This window comes from Cryptotermes secundus, unplaced genomic scaffold (assembly GCF_002891405.2).
Source record: "Cryptotermes secundus unplaced genomic scaffold, Csec_1.0 scaffold234, whole genome shotgun sequence".
Taxonomy (NCBI): Eukaryota; Metazoa; Arthropoda; class Insecta; order Blattodea; family Kalotermitidae; genus Cryptotermes; species Cryptotermes secundus.
In genome coordinates, this window is record NW_019725843.1 from 2800554 (window position 1) to 2815574 (window position 15021).

The 15021-nt window shown below is 43.4% G+C and overlaps 2 protein-coding genes across 5 annotated transcripts in view; one reads left to right on the forward strand and one right to left on the reverse strand.

The window, feature by feature from the left end:
- The window catches only part of LOC111863657, a 188749-nt gene that overhangs the window by 156237 nt on the left and 17491 nt on the right, over positions 1 to 15021 (forward strand). The window lies entirely within an intron of this gene.
- Positions 1 to 15021, reverse strand: part of LOC111863672 (ionotropic receptor 93a) — a 66009-nt gene that overhangs the window by 47130 nt on the left and 3858 nt on the right. For 2 of the 4 annotated variants that reach the window (XM_023850193.2, XM_023850190.2), the window contains exon 1: positions 1677 to 1810. The exons of the other annotated variants lie outside the window; for them this stretch is intronic. The gene's annotated coding sequence lies outside the window, so the exon portion shown is untranslated. Of the gene's footprint in view, positions 1 to 1676; positions 1811 to 15021 lie in introns of those variants that run through there. 4 annotated transcript variants of the gene reach the window in all.

Sequence of the window (15021 nt, forward strand, 5' to 3'; positions counted from 1 at the left end):
TACTTAATTTTAATTGTTAGCGACAGGGCTTGGAAAACTGGGCTACATTAAATATACATTTGACAACCCCAAATATAAAAAAAATCCCTTTATTACTTAAGGATTTGGGGGTAGAATTATTTAAAACAATTTTTAGCCTACAAACTTATGCCAGCGGCAGTTAGCATTGGTAAGAGATATTCCTAAAACACCAGAATTATCAGTTATATAAAAAAAATACATTTTTCGCATTACGTCCCAATATGAGCAATAGGAAGATATTGTCACTGAGAATTTGGAAAGTTATTTCTATATATAGGATCAGTTACAATATAGTATAAGTACTGGAAACGTTATTTTTTTAGCGGAATAATCTCCCAATTTAACTCTCCGTCAGAAATGAGAACATTTTAAATTTATTTTCACTGTAAGATTCACGTAAGTATGCCAACAAAGGCTCTTTACACAAATAGCGGACAAACAATGTTCGTTAATACAATGGGCGCCCTTTTGGGTTCGCTTCAGAATGAAACCATAAGTACACACACACACACAAACACGTAGGAAGGTTTCTGTCCTGTCGTGTTCTAAAAATTACATGTTGGTTTTTTTGTTTATGTTAGCAATTTATTTAGGATTTGAATGTGTGGGTCTTGTATCTGTGGGCTATTTTACGATGCTGTGATTAGCTGGATCTGGTAAACGTTTTGGAAGGAAGCGGTCCTAACCCAACCGAAGTACCGTCCCTACACTTACTGGAAGGACTGAAGAAAAACACGGATAACCTCAGTCAGGAGAGTCGATATCCTGGAATGAATCCTTATCTAGCACCTCCAGAACACAAAGCTAAAGCACTACTGCTGAGGGTTCCGGTAATGGTAGAACAAATTCCAACAAATTAAATACAGAAATTGTCTCTTATACTTCTGAATAATAACGTTATAGGGGCATTTTTCACCGTATTTTGAGGGTGTCCATTATTTTTCTTGTCGGCAGGGTAAGAGCACAGGTGAACGAAGCAGCTGCATGGGGCGGCACCATTTTATTAAGTGCTGGTATTATACTTCTCTGTCTTTTGTTTCTAATATATTGTTCATATGTTGAATATTAATCTGGATTAAAAGGTAAAGTTTTCCTTGTGCTTAACTAATTAAGCATTATGCGTATGGGAGAGTGGATGAATAGATCCAAATTTTCTTGAACTCGGCGCTAGCTGGAGGTGAGTGGTCAGCTTCACGCCTCAGCCGCTTTACCTCCGGCTAAAAAGCCCCCGGTACCCATTGGATAGGAGGCTTGGTGGGCCCCAGAATCGGGCTGGACGACGTGGAGAAGAGAAAATTCTTGACCCTAAGGAGACTAGAACTCCGAACCCTTGGCCGTCCAGCCCGTAGCCAGTCGCTATACCGACTGAGCTATCCCGGCTATCTTAATTTGGATTAATCCAGACATAATGCACGGTAATGTAAATGTAACTCTTGTAATTACGGTTTTTGTGAAGTTTCAGGAAAAATTATCCTTCTCGCGACGAAGTTTAGATAAAGTGGTTCTTCTTTTACTCGTATCTAAATGTCTGCCAACACCCGTGTTCTGCTAAGCTCTGATTATGAAGGCCAAGTAAGATTAGGAAGTGATCATAAACTATTTTCTTTTTATATCTTAAAAACCCTTAAGTTAATCACCTGGCAAGTAATCCATACCTGATAAACAGAAAGAGACGTGCAACTCTAAGTATTCAACTTCGATAATAAAATAAATATAATAGTATAATAATAATAAAATATTTAAACACTGCTACAGTTTCACTGTCCAAGCACTGAACTCTAATCACTACCAACCCTTCACTAACTGGTGTCTGTTACCAGCACACCACCAGCCATTGCACCACCCCGCCTGCGCACAGGGACGTCCTCACCCCCTCCCCATGACCTCACTCCCCACATAAATTATCCCCCAAGAAAAACGATGTCAAATGTACCCACGATAAATAAAATATATAAGAAAAATGTACGCATTGAATAAACCGGCATCATCTTCCCACATGACGTCACAAATATGTACACGTATCTCTAAGGAGTATCATGCTCTAGGATATATAGCTGAATAGTCGGGTAGTGCATCGACATTGCAGAAAACATTGCCTCCATTTTCAGGGTCGATTATTAAAACTGGCAAGTAACCGGTATGAAGCAAAGACCAAGAAATGGCTGAGGATGAAGATAGGTATTTCTTCCGAAACTTCGGTAAATATCTGCCATATTACATGGCATCATATGCCAGAAGATATTATTCCTTCTTCACAGTCACCGCCTTTCAGAGCCTCAAAACCAATTATCATTTCCAGTCACGGTATTAAAACCACGTTTAACTCTTTGCTTCGAGTAAATTGCATATAGTCTCTCTCTCTCTCCTGTTGCTCCCACTTGGAGCACAGGACTTCCGTGAAGGAAACACTTTGTTTCACTTCAGTTTCTTAATCCTAGGACAGTCGGTAGGACTCCTTGGATGGGGGATCAGCCCGTCGCAAGGCCGCTACCTGCACATGATAACACAAACACAGAATAAACGCATGCCTTGAGTGGGATTCGAAGCCACGATCACAGTGTTTGAGAGGGGCGAAAACAGTTCATGCCTCAGGCGAAAACAGTTTCAGCATCATGACTCAGACCCACTGTGACCGGAAATTGCATCTAGTAGAAGAAACTAAAAGCTGAAGGTAAAGCAGACACTGTGCTAGAGCATTTAAGCATTACGCCATGAAGGCTGATGGAGGAGTGGAGGTATAGCTCCAGCTTTCTTAATCTCGGAAAGAGATGGAGGTGAGTGGTCAGCATCACTCCCCGGCCGCTTTAACTCCGCTTAAAGAACCCCTCTTATCTTCTGGATAGGCTTCCGGGTGGATCGGCCTGGGCGATGTGGAATAGAGACAAATTCTTGCCCATGCTGAGAATCGAACTCTGGCCGTCCAGCCCGTACACCATCGCTATACCGACTGAACTATCCCAGCTTTATAGCAGAAGAACGTAGAGACATATAAGCGGGCCTCGCCCCACCAATGTATCAACTTCTACAACGTACTGTAAATTGGGCTGACAGCATGAAAAACCAATTTTATGAATCGAACAAGAAATGGATTAACAGGTAGGGCGGCCGCACACCAACTGCGTCAAGACAAGCATCAAGATATGGGACAAGAGACGCAGTCTTGTTTCATTCGTGATTCGTCAGAATGAAGCTGACGTCAGCATCATGACTCAGACCGGTGTGCGGCGGTTTTCATAATCTCATTCGTTTCAACTCTGCTCCTTTTTTGCGTCGTGTCGCAGACATCATGTCTTGACGCATGCCGGTGTGCGGCCTACCTCAGTCGTTTTATTTATGGTTTAATTAACGATGTTAGCACCTCAGAATTTGTACAGTAGTTAGTTAGTTAGTTATTGGAGAGGGTGGGTTTCCCCATGCACTTAGACCTGTATTGGTCCATTGTGCTTCCCTCTATGATTTCTACCAGTCTCTATATCCTACCGGTACTGGTGCTTACCATCAGTCCCGCCCAGCCAGCGAGACCGGCTCTACTAGCTGAGAGGTATCTATAATGCTTCCCCCATCTACCAGAGGTATTAGAGACTGCTGTTGGGCGGGAAACGTCCGTAAATTTGGCTCAGTGACCTCCTTTGGAGATATGAGGTTCTTTTACGTGCCGTAAAGCTACGACACAGGACCCACGGCTTAAAGTCCCTCCCGGAGGACTTGTTCCCTGAATTTTTCCGCCCTTAAAAATTCTACGACCTCCGCCGGGTATTTGAACCCGCGTACTACGAGTCATGAGGTGGGAACGTTACCTCTAGACTACGGAGACCGCTAATTTGTACAGTAACTTCCAACGGAAAAATGAGACATAACTAGTGAACTGAAAAGGGCGTGGTAGCGACGTAATTTGGGGAAATGTCCCGACATTCCCCTGGAGAGACTGTAGAAAATCACACAGATATTCAGTCACGTAAAGCTGCATCCTGACTGAGATATGAACACGGAATATTCGGAGCGGGAACACTTCGCTCTCTACCGATGTATTCAGTAATACATGCTTTATTTTAAATGTTCAGTAGCAGTATCGGTAGTATATAGTGTCCCATCTTTCTTTCTTCTTTTCTTCCTTTCTTTCTTAAGCTGCTCCTCTTATGCCTTACGGTGTCGAGGTAAGTAAATTTTATTTTCTCTTCATCTGAAACAGTCGGTAGGATTCCTTGGGTGGGGATAGGCCCGTCGCAAGGCCGCTACCTAATACAAACAATAAACACAAACATCCATGCCTTGAGTGGGATTCGAACCCATGACCCCAGAGTCCGAGCGAACGAAGACAGTTCATGCCCTAGACCGCGCGACCACTGTTACTTGTTGAATAATCTTTAACAGTGATGTAAATGTTGTACAATAATTACCAGTTCAATATTACGTAATGAACACCAACAAAAAACATTGGAACGACACACATTAGTGCCACGATTTGAAATATCAGGCCGTTCGATAAAAATAATCAATCAAACACGGAGACGCTGTCGCCTGGCTTTGTATGTGTGAGTGCAGAAGAAGCTATATGAAGGTGGAGTCGGACACTACCGTATTATTATTACTGCTAGTCAATATTACCTATACGGCAGTGGTGGTCGTAATAAGTAGCTGCGTAGTAAAATATCTCGGATGGTGGGTTAAGAAGTGTCCGAGTCGATGGATATTTGCGCCTAAATATAATTCAAATGTAAAACAAATGACACAATTCATGTATGACACAAACTCCGTCCTAAGTGCAACAATTTATTGTAGCTCTTTTGTCTTCTTTTCTTCTACACTGGTATATCTTCTGATATATCGGGACCTATTAACAACGGAGAAATGAACAATTAAGAAAGCTGGTGTTTTTAAATTTTAAACTACATGCAGTGTAACAGCTACGTGAGAGTGTACACCTGATGATGGTCATTTACGGCCGAAACATGTAGTGTAGAAGAAAAGAAGACAAAAGAACTACAATAAATTGTTGCACTTAGGACGGAGTTTGTGTCATACATTGTGTAGAGTGTAACATGATGCTTAAATATAATATTGTACACAATTCATGATAAAGCCACCCAATTTCTCAGATTTTAGATGACACGCAGAAGCGATTTGTAGTAGAAAAAACAAAATTTAAAGGCGCACAGCAATGATAAAACACAGAAGAGAGTTATGCAAAGGCCTGCAAAGTATAGCGATGGCTATGGGCTGGTCGACCGGTCGATTCCCGCCAGGGCAAGCGATGTTTCTCTTCTCCACAGCTTCCAAATCGGCTATAGGGCCCAAATAGCCTCCTATCTTATCGGTACAGGGGAATCTTTCAGCCGGTCAAATCGGTAGGAGCGTGAAGCTCACCACTCATCTCTATCTAGTAGTAAGGCCAAGAATGGTGGAGCTATACCTCCACTCCTTCATAAGTCTTCGTGACGTAGTGTTTAATTAATTAAACACCGGGACAACTTTACCTCTACCAACTCAAGTTAGTTATTTTAGTAGTTGTGCCCCTTTATTAAAATGGAAAGACATCGATTACGTTACCAAAAGTGTCATCCAGAGGAACGTTTCTCTAATTACAATGGTCTCTATGATGCATAGTATGGGAGAAACAGGGCAGTACATATATCTGACATGTGCATTTCTTGGACTTCTGGAGTTATGTAGTGGAAGGAAAGGCACGAGAAGAACAACTCAGCTGCATGACACCCAGAGTTGCGAGAGAGTCCTGCACGACTCGAAACCAAGATCGACTGCGCTGGCGAGGATCATAAGCAGTTTATCCGACAGACCGACCGGCAGTTGGAAGGGAGTGGGTGCCCTCTCGAGTCGAGGGGGAGTAACCAGACCCCTCCCCTCGTCGAAGAAGAGACCACATTTCGAAACACGCAAGTCTGGGAAAGAACACAAATATGACCATGATTCCAGACGGGACCCGAAACCAAGATTGACTGTGCTGGCGAAACCAGCATCAATTTACCTGACCGATCGACTGGAAAGGAAAGTAAGAGAATAGTCGTTCATTGAACTTATTGTTTGCTAATCGTTTTATCACCGGTCACGGTAGCCGAGAGGTCTAAGGCATGTACTGTCTTCGCTCGCTTTTAAACCGGGATCGTGGGTTCGAATTCCATTCAGGGCATGGATGTTTAGTTTGTGTGTGTATAGGTAGAGGCCTTGCGACGAGCTGATCACCCGCCCAAGGAGTCCTACCGAATGTGTAAGATCTAGAAAAACCGAAGTGAACGGAGAAGTTCATGGAGGTAGGCCTAGGCCCACTGGGGCTGTAGTGCCAAGGGAAAAAAAAATCGTTTTATCATCCAAGGCTGTATACCCTAGAATAATATCATAGTCGTTAAATAAACCATAAATATGTGTACATGAAAGTAGGAAAGGGATTCTATGGATATACAATATCTTAATGTTCACTGTAACAAAGGATCGATGGCACGAGTTTCTCCATTTTCGTAGCTGTTGCTATCTGCATTTGGTGAGGGAATTTCATATAGTAACTAGGTCAACAGACTCCATACAAACTTTCTTCATTTCTATACAGCAAACAGCTGCAAATGACAAGCACGTAGAGAGAAAATGATGGCAAGAATCAGACGACTGTTTTATCTTCGAGGTTGGATGCATTTGGTTATTGTTTGACAAACTTTCTTTGACATGAAATCCTTTTCGTCGCGAAAGAACCTGACAAAACTTCGCACCGAAACAATAAGAAATACTAACCAGAGACGCGAAAACTCAGTCCGTATAGTGACTAGACTAAGGGCTAGACGTTAGTTGAATTCCAGTTCGATTCTCGGCAGCGACATTTATCTCGTCTCCTTAGCATCAAGAGAACTTTATATACATCTTTGTGTGCTATGAGTATCAGAGGTTATCTTGACGGAGGAAAAAGACCGGGGCGTGATGCTGACAATTCACCTCATCTAATGGCAAAGTTAAAATTCAGACAGCTTTTACTTCCACTCCCTCTTACCTCTCCATGTCCTTATACGTAATTAAACACAAATTCTGTGAAACTAAACCAAAACTGAACTCCGTGGTTTTAGTCCGCAAGCGAACTATACCGACCGAGCGACCGCCGCTTGTCGGCGAAGTTAGTGCCAAATTTAGCGGATAGACGGTGTCACGTGGTCAGCGCAACGGATCCCCACGGCCGTTAATTTCGAATTTATAGACCGGAGCCGCTACTTTTCCATTCAAGTACCTCCTCAGTTATCCTCATGACGCTTAGTGGACCCCGTACCAGACCTACTACTTCTCAGAAAATCTGGTAGCGCCGGGAATCGAACCCGGACCTCCGGATATGTAGCCAGGAACTAGACCACAGTGGCGGTTAATTTAGAGTTCAAAATTAGATGACAATCGCTCATCTGGTCAAAGAATTCCTCGCCTTTTATGAAGTCCGAAAGTTCGTTACAATATTCAGAGAAACTTGACACTGGACCCCAGCATGAGCCAGATGAATCCATCCCGCACCCTCAAACCATATTTCCGCATGATCCATTTTATTATTACTTTTATATGTAAGCGTAGGTACCCACATATTCTTTTTAAGTTTTCCTTTCAGACTAAAAATATATGTGCATCTCTCATCTTTCCTTTGCTAGCTACATACCTTGCCCATCCCATTCCCCTTGATTTTAGCACTGTAATGTTTGGTGAAGAGTTCAAATTATGAAGTTCCTCATTATGTAATTCATAGAGTGGTTTGTGGAACTTAGCTCTTCTTGTGGAGCAGCCAGTTCTGCAGCTACTCAAGAATTTCCCTGCATTTTATGGAACCCGAAGGTTCATTGCCGTGTTCACAAGAACCTTCCACTTGTCCCTATCCTGAGCCAGATCATTCCAATCCATACCATCCCATCCTATCTCCCTAAGATCCATTTTAATATTGTCCACCCACCTACCCCTTGGTCATCGTAGTGCTCAGCTTCCTTCCGGCTTTCCCACCAATATCCTATATGCATTCCTCTTCTCCCCATTCGTGCTACATGCCCTGCCCACCTCATCCTCCTTGACATGATCATTCTAATTATACTTGGAGAAGAGTTCGTGGAACATCAGTTTAAATTGAATGTTACTGTAATTTTGAAATGTAGGACAAGCAAGCTCAAGGCCATATGTAAAGTTGGCAAAGATGTAGGTTTTTAGGTGCTTGTTTATTTAAAGCGGAAAGCAAATAATGGTGATCCAAAAGAATTCTATCTTCTGGGGTATAACGCCTTGAACTAGTCCGTTGAAAATGAAAACGCCGTTACCTTCTTCAGGGTCCGCTGTCAGAACCTCAAATCCTACACACTGCCCAGCGGCAGTTCTCATCCATTTAATTTCTTAAGTCTTCTGGCCACAAGTTGTCGAAATGAACAAAGCCTTTAGATCAGGCGTGATGGGGCGTTTATGTTAAGAAAAACGTAAAGTTGTTCCTATGCTCAACTAATTAAGCATTATACCCTGAAGGCGTATGGGGGAGGGGCTGTATAGATCCACATTTTCTTGGCCTCGGCACTAATTGGAGGTGAGTGGTCAGCTTCACGTCCCTGTACCCATTGGATAGGAGTTTGGGTGGGCCCCAGAGCCGGTCTGGACACCGTGGAGAAATGAAAATTCTTGACGCCACCGGGACTCGAAAGCGAACCCCTCTGTCGTCCAGCCAGTAGCCACTCGCTATACCGAGTTCGCTATCTCGGCTCATGTAAGGTAATAAATACCACTAATAATGACTTCGTAATCAAATGCTTAAATGCTAAATAAAGTGTAATGACATTAAACCGCATAGCAACGCCGCGACTTTATAGCTCTGTCCTGCTCGGCGCGACGGCTTGCCCAGTTGTATACAGGTCGGTATTGTCACGTATCACAATCAAACCACTCATCTGTTTGCAACTTTCTCCTCACTGACTCTTCCTCTGTGCTCTTTAGGTTTTACTCACGATCTAGAAAAGAGAACTTCTGACTGAGGATATCCTGCTTCTCTCTAATAGCCTACAGCATATGCTACTTCCAGAACACTTAATTACAGCTCATAGCGTACGTTAAATGCCTGAAATATCTTCAGTTAACATTAAAGACAAAAAAGTAAAGCTATCCCTGTAACAGGCCGTGGAGGACTATAGGGTTGTGAGACGTCGAGGCTCCTACATTTTCTAGACAGTCGGCTCACCGATGGCGGTGAGGTTGTCACCCTTACGCACAGGCCGCCCTTTATCCTCAGGAATATTCCTGGTACTGATTTCTGTTACAGGCTGGGTCGATCCCAGGGCCATAGTGTGGCTGGAAGGATTAGGTGAATTGAAAATTCCAATTACTCCTCGGGAATAGAAACCGCGACCTTCCGGCTTGTAGCATAGTGCCTCAACCAACTTTAGAAATTCTTATTGGAATTAAGTAATTCATTTCACTTAGATATGCAATGGCAGCATTCAGAAATGTCTCCATGGATTAAGCAGTTTCGTGCGTGTGCTGGCCCCGCTTTCCACCGTACCTCGTATGTTTCACTTACTTCTCGCCCTGAGCGCTAGCAGTTCCTTCCTTCGCCCGACATCTCTGTCGTGCCGTATTTCCCCCATGCATTGACCTCCTGAACATCAGTATCGCAAAGAGTAATTCTCTTACCGTTGGAATTGTCGTTGCTTTATAGACTGTCATTTCTTCTTTTCTTTCTTTCCCCTTCTCCTTCAGTTCTCTAGGCGTTGTCCTACATATTCCTTAATGGTGACTTCGGCAGCTGTGCCATTCCACTTAGAACATTCACCCACTCATTTTACAGCCCGAGGAAGCCGATTACATGTGTACAGAATCGTTCAAAATTTCTTCCTCTTCTACCTTGAAGGGTTACGTTCCCTGGCTTTTTCCCATTCAGAACTAATTCCGAAATTATTAATTTTATATACAGTTAGTACGATTCCATAGGAAGCAGTTCCCTCTCTTTCATGTTGCCCCCACTTGAAGTAAAAGGCATCCGTAATCCTTGGACACTAGGTAGACTTCTTGGACGGTGGATGAGCCCATTGCAAGGCCGCTACCTATACAAACACATAATAAATGCAGACATATACCTATTCCTTGAGTGGGATTCGAACCCACTATCCCAGTGTTCGAGGAAGCGAAGATATTTCATGCCTCATACAGCGCGGCCACTGTGATCGGCAAGGCCGCAACACAAACCCAGAGATATATGATTCGAATGGGATTCGAACCCATGATCCCAGTATTTGAGGGGGTGAAAATATTCTATTGCCTTATTGCGGACGGCGTGTTCGACGTGTTTACCTAGAAACTCGCTACAGTCCTTGAGCAAAGACCGTGTGTGGTCTGATGGAATAAGCATACACGAGTAAAAACTCCGTGGTCTGTAGTACGCAAGCGAATTATATCGACTGAGCGACCGCCGCTTGTCGGCGAAGTCAGTGCCAACTTTAGCGGATAGAGGGTGTCATGTCATCAGCGCAAAGGATCCCCACGGCCGTTAATTTCGGTTTTCTAGCTCCTCAGTTATCCTGACGAGGCTGAGTGAACCCCGTTCCAGACCCACTACTTCTCAGAAAATCTGGTAGCGCCTGGAATTGAGCCCAGGACATCTGGATCTGTAGCAAGGAACTCTGACCACTAGGCCACAGAGGCGGTCCGCATACACGAGTATGAAGAAGGACGTATGAAATTGCATGCGACCACGGCGAGCTGTAAGAGTTTTGATGTTCTGGACAGTAAATATTTCAGATCTGTTTGGACTGAAGACGAAGGTCACGTGCATACTTTCCTCCAACGTTGTCATTCACAAACAAAACAATGGACACGAATGTTTGGAAACATTACATCATATCACGGCCATTTTAACTTACGTAAACAGATCAATATACTCCTAGTTTATGGAATCAGAGCCTAGATCCTATTCTACAGTGTTACCACTTCCCATATATACTTATGGAAATGACTCAGTCCGTCCGAGAAAGTTTCCTGTATATTACTTCGAATACGCCATGATTGCTCATTCCTTTCAAATCCTTTTAAGTTCATTATCGATCCATCATCACGTTATATTTTCTCTCTGTGCCTCTTTAGCCCTTTTGTTGGACCTTGGCCGCTTTTTTTAGTTTTTTAACCCTATACACAGTCCGTCCGACTCTCTGGAGTGGGTTTAGCCCGTTGCAAGGCCGCTACCTACACACAGAGCAACACAAATACAGAATAAAGGCATAAAGACATCCAATGTCTCAAGTGAGATTCGAACCCGCGATACCAGTGTTCGAGCCGGCTAAGACGGTTCAAGCCTTAGACCGTGCGGCCGCTTACTGTGATCCGTATTATAAGCTATAGTCTATTTTCTTTTATTATTATTATTATTGTTAGAGGGGTGAGACTGAGTCCACTTGGTACGTCGGCCACTATTTTCTTTTGTTATTGCTAGTGGGGTGGGACTAAGTCCCTTGTAGGCCGCGCCATAGCTCAAGCGGTTAGTTGCTGGCTTCCCACCGCGGCGGCCTGGGTTCGATCCCGGGTCTGGTCAAGTGGGATTTGTGGTGGACAAAGTGGCGCTGGGGCAGGTTTTCTCCGAGTACTTCAGTTTCCCCTTCCAATCTTCATTCCACCAATTGCTCCACATTCACCCTCACCTATCATCTGGGGCTGGTACAATAGGCCAGAAGTGGCCGCAGTATAAGGGAATTAGTCCCACCCCACTAGCAATAAAAAAAGTTCATTGTACTTCGGCCACTTGTGGCCTATTATACCAGCCCCAGATGATAGGTGTGGGTGATTGTGGAGCAATTCTTGGAATTAAGATTGACAGGGAAACCGAAGTACTCGGAGAAAACCTTCCCCAGCGCCACTTTGTCCACCACAGATCCCACNGCCTTGAGTGGGATTCGAACCCACGATCCCGGCTTCCGAGCGAGCGAAGACAGTGCACGCCTTAGACCGCTCGGCTACCGTGACCGGCAACTCAAAACACTTACTGCTTCGTAAATAACCCAACACCCAATTTTCGCCTATTTCTCTTCTCACCGATGACAATATATAAGCAACGACTGCATTCGCAAGCGACGAATTCTGAACAAATATCTCCCTCTGGAGTAAAGTTTTGTTTTAATATTACAGTAAAAGTAAAAAAAAAAAATAAAGCTATCCCCGTAACAGGCCGTCAAGGCCCATAGGGTTGTGAGACGTTGAGGGTCCCACACTATCTAGACAATCGGCTCAAAGATGGCGGTAAGGTTGTGAGCCTTACGCGCCGGCCGCGCTTTACTCCCCTGGAAAATTATTTAATTAATTCCTGGTACTCATTTCTGTTAGAGGCTGAGTCGACCCCAGGGCCTAGTGCGGCTGAACGGATTAGGTCAATTGAAAAATATCCAACGACCTCATCGGGACTTGAACCCACGACCTTCCGGCTTGTAACATAGCCCCTCAACCAACTACGCTACTGCGTGTATGGGACCAATTATCCGGAAAATGTGGGACCAAGGTTTTCTGGATTTTGGATCATTCACTTCTAAATTCAGCAATTGAAAACGTATACCAACATTCGATTTACCAAGAAAATGCTTGGAGTTGAAGACTGAGCACCGTATTGTCATTTTCATCAGCAGAACAGTTTTGAGCTTCTTAAAAATATACTGCAAAGTTGATTGTTTCATGCATTTGAGGTTCTCATTTTGTAAAATCTCTTTTATTTTACATACCCCCCTCAAGGGAAAGCTTCACAACATAAAACTAACATTTTGGAAGTCACAAATTCCACAACAATGAATAAAATGGAAATTGCAGTCTATGAATGGCTGCGAATGTAAGAGCCCAATTTGACAGCGACAGAATATTTAAACTCATACCAAGATAGGACAAATCCAACAACAGGCTCGAGGATTGTGTGAAAAACAATGATACTTCAATGGAATAAATGAACTACACTTGAGGATGTAATGCCTTCTCGTTTCATCTCTGTTATCTAGGAAACCTTACTTATTGAAGGCTCTTCGTACAGAAAATGAGTTAAATTCTTTTCTTGAATATCCAGGCTAGTGAACACTACCGAGGAACTGAATAACTTATATGCACGAAAATGACTTACCAGCCATGAAACTGGTAAGAACACTCAATGCCCTGTGTCATTACTCAAATTTTAAGAAATACATCGATTATACAGAGCACAATATCAACTCCATTTGCAGCGAGTGTAAAATTTCGACCCATATTGTGATGCATGCAGCTAATCTATTCGTGGACGAATCGCCTGAGTATCGGTAAACAATTTACTGACAAGAATTCTTTGAGCCTGGAAAATTGTGTGCTTCTGTTGCTCCAACAAACACATTAATCAACATGGGCGAGGCAGGGTAAACTCCCCAGGGTTTCACCAACATTCACTATAAAATACTGACGATACATTCTTCTTTCAAAATACAGTAAACACTGCAGTATGCCATATGAAGTTGACTGAGTGAGAATGGCTGTTTTTCCACTAGGGCAGTAATAATATCTGTCTTCGCACTATTTGTTGAAATTCGGATTTCTGTCTAGTGGTACACATAGATGTAGGTAGGAATATAATATTAAGGTAGTTATTAGAGAACTAGAATAGGGCTGTATGGACTAGGTTCATCTGGCTCAGGATAGGGACCAGTGAACATGGTAATGAACCTTCGGCTTCGATAAAATTTTAGCAAATTCTTGAGTAACAGAAAAACTGGTGGTTTCTCAAGGACTTAATTCCTTGAAGTTAGTTTGTTATTCAGTTATATATAGGTAGTGATTATTTCCGTATTTATGTTTCATCAATATATTATTGTGAGCTAAACAAGTTATTGACGTCAAAAAATATTAACATTTAGCAATACTTGTCCTTGGGAGCACGCGGTAGAGTTGTTGATTGAGGCACTATGCTAAAGCAGGAAGGTCGCGGGGTCGATTCCCTGTAAGGACATTGAATTTTTAAATTCATCTAACCCTTCCAGCCGCATTATGGCCCTGGGTTCGATTCAGCCTCTAACAAAAATAAGTACCAGGAATCTTCCTGGGAGTAAAGGGCGGCTGGAGGGTAAAGCTGACAACCTCACGGCCATCTGTGAGCCGACTGTCTAGAAATTATGGTAGCCTCGACGTCTCACAACCCTATAGGCCTCCATAGCTTATTACTGGGATAGATTTACATTTTTTTACTAATATTTGTCCCTACCCTTTTGAATACTGTAGAGTGGGGAGGTCTGCATACCCTAACAACAAGGAGGGCCATGCTGCCGGGAGGGTGAGCTCTTGGTAGGGTCATCCAAGGACAGGTTGTAGGATAGGGCCAGTCCCCCAATCTGGGGGTTGAGCGTGAGGCTAATAACCTCACGTTGCGAAAAAAATACATGTCACGAATCTAACGATAGATGTCGCCAAACAAAATTACTCAGACGCTAACAATTATGACATTTATTCCGGAGGTCCCAGGTGCTAATCTTAACCGTGACATCGACTTTTGAAATTTAACTATTTCTCTAAATTTCTCAGTTTTCCCGGCGAATGTCGGGGCATAGGACACTGCCGAGTTCTCCCACATAATTTGCCCTTATATTTCATTATTTTTTTATCGCTAGTGGGGTGGGACTAAGTCCCTTGTACTGCGGCCACTTCTGGCCTATTGTACCAGCCCCAGATGGTAGGTGAGGGTGATTGTGGAGCAATTGGTGGAATGAAGATTGGCAGGGGAAACCGAAGTACTCGGAGAAAACCTACCCCAGCGCCACTTTGTCCACCACAAATCCCACTTGACCAGACACGGGATCGAACCCGGGCCGCCGCGGTGGGAAGCCAGCGACGAACCGCTTGAGCTATGGCGCGGCCTCATCCTTCATTAAAGAACATACAATTCGAAGCTATATAATCTGTGAATTTCTAAATAAGCCACAGATAAATAAATACCGCGCGGAAAGTTTACAGAAGCAGATAACAAACGGTTAAAGGGAATGTGACTCACATTTTGCTGCTTGAATATTCTCGTTTTATTTA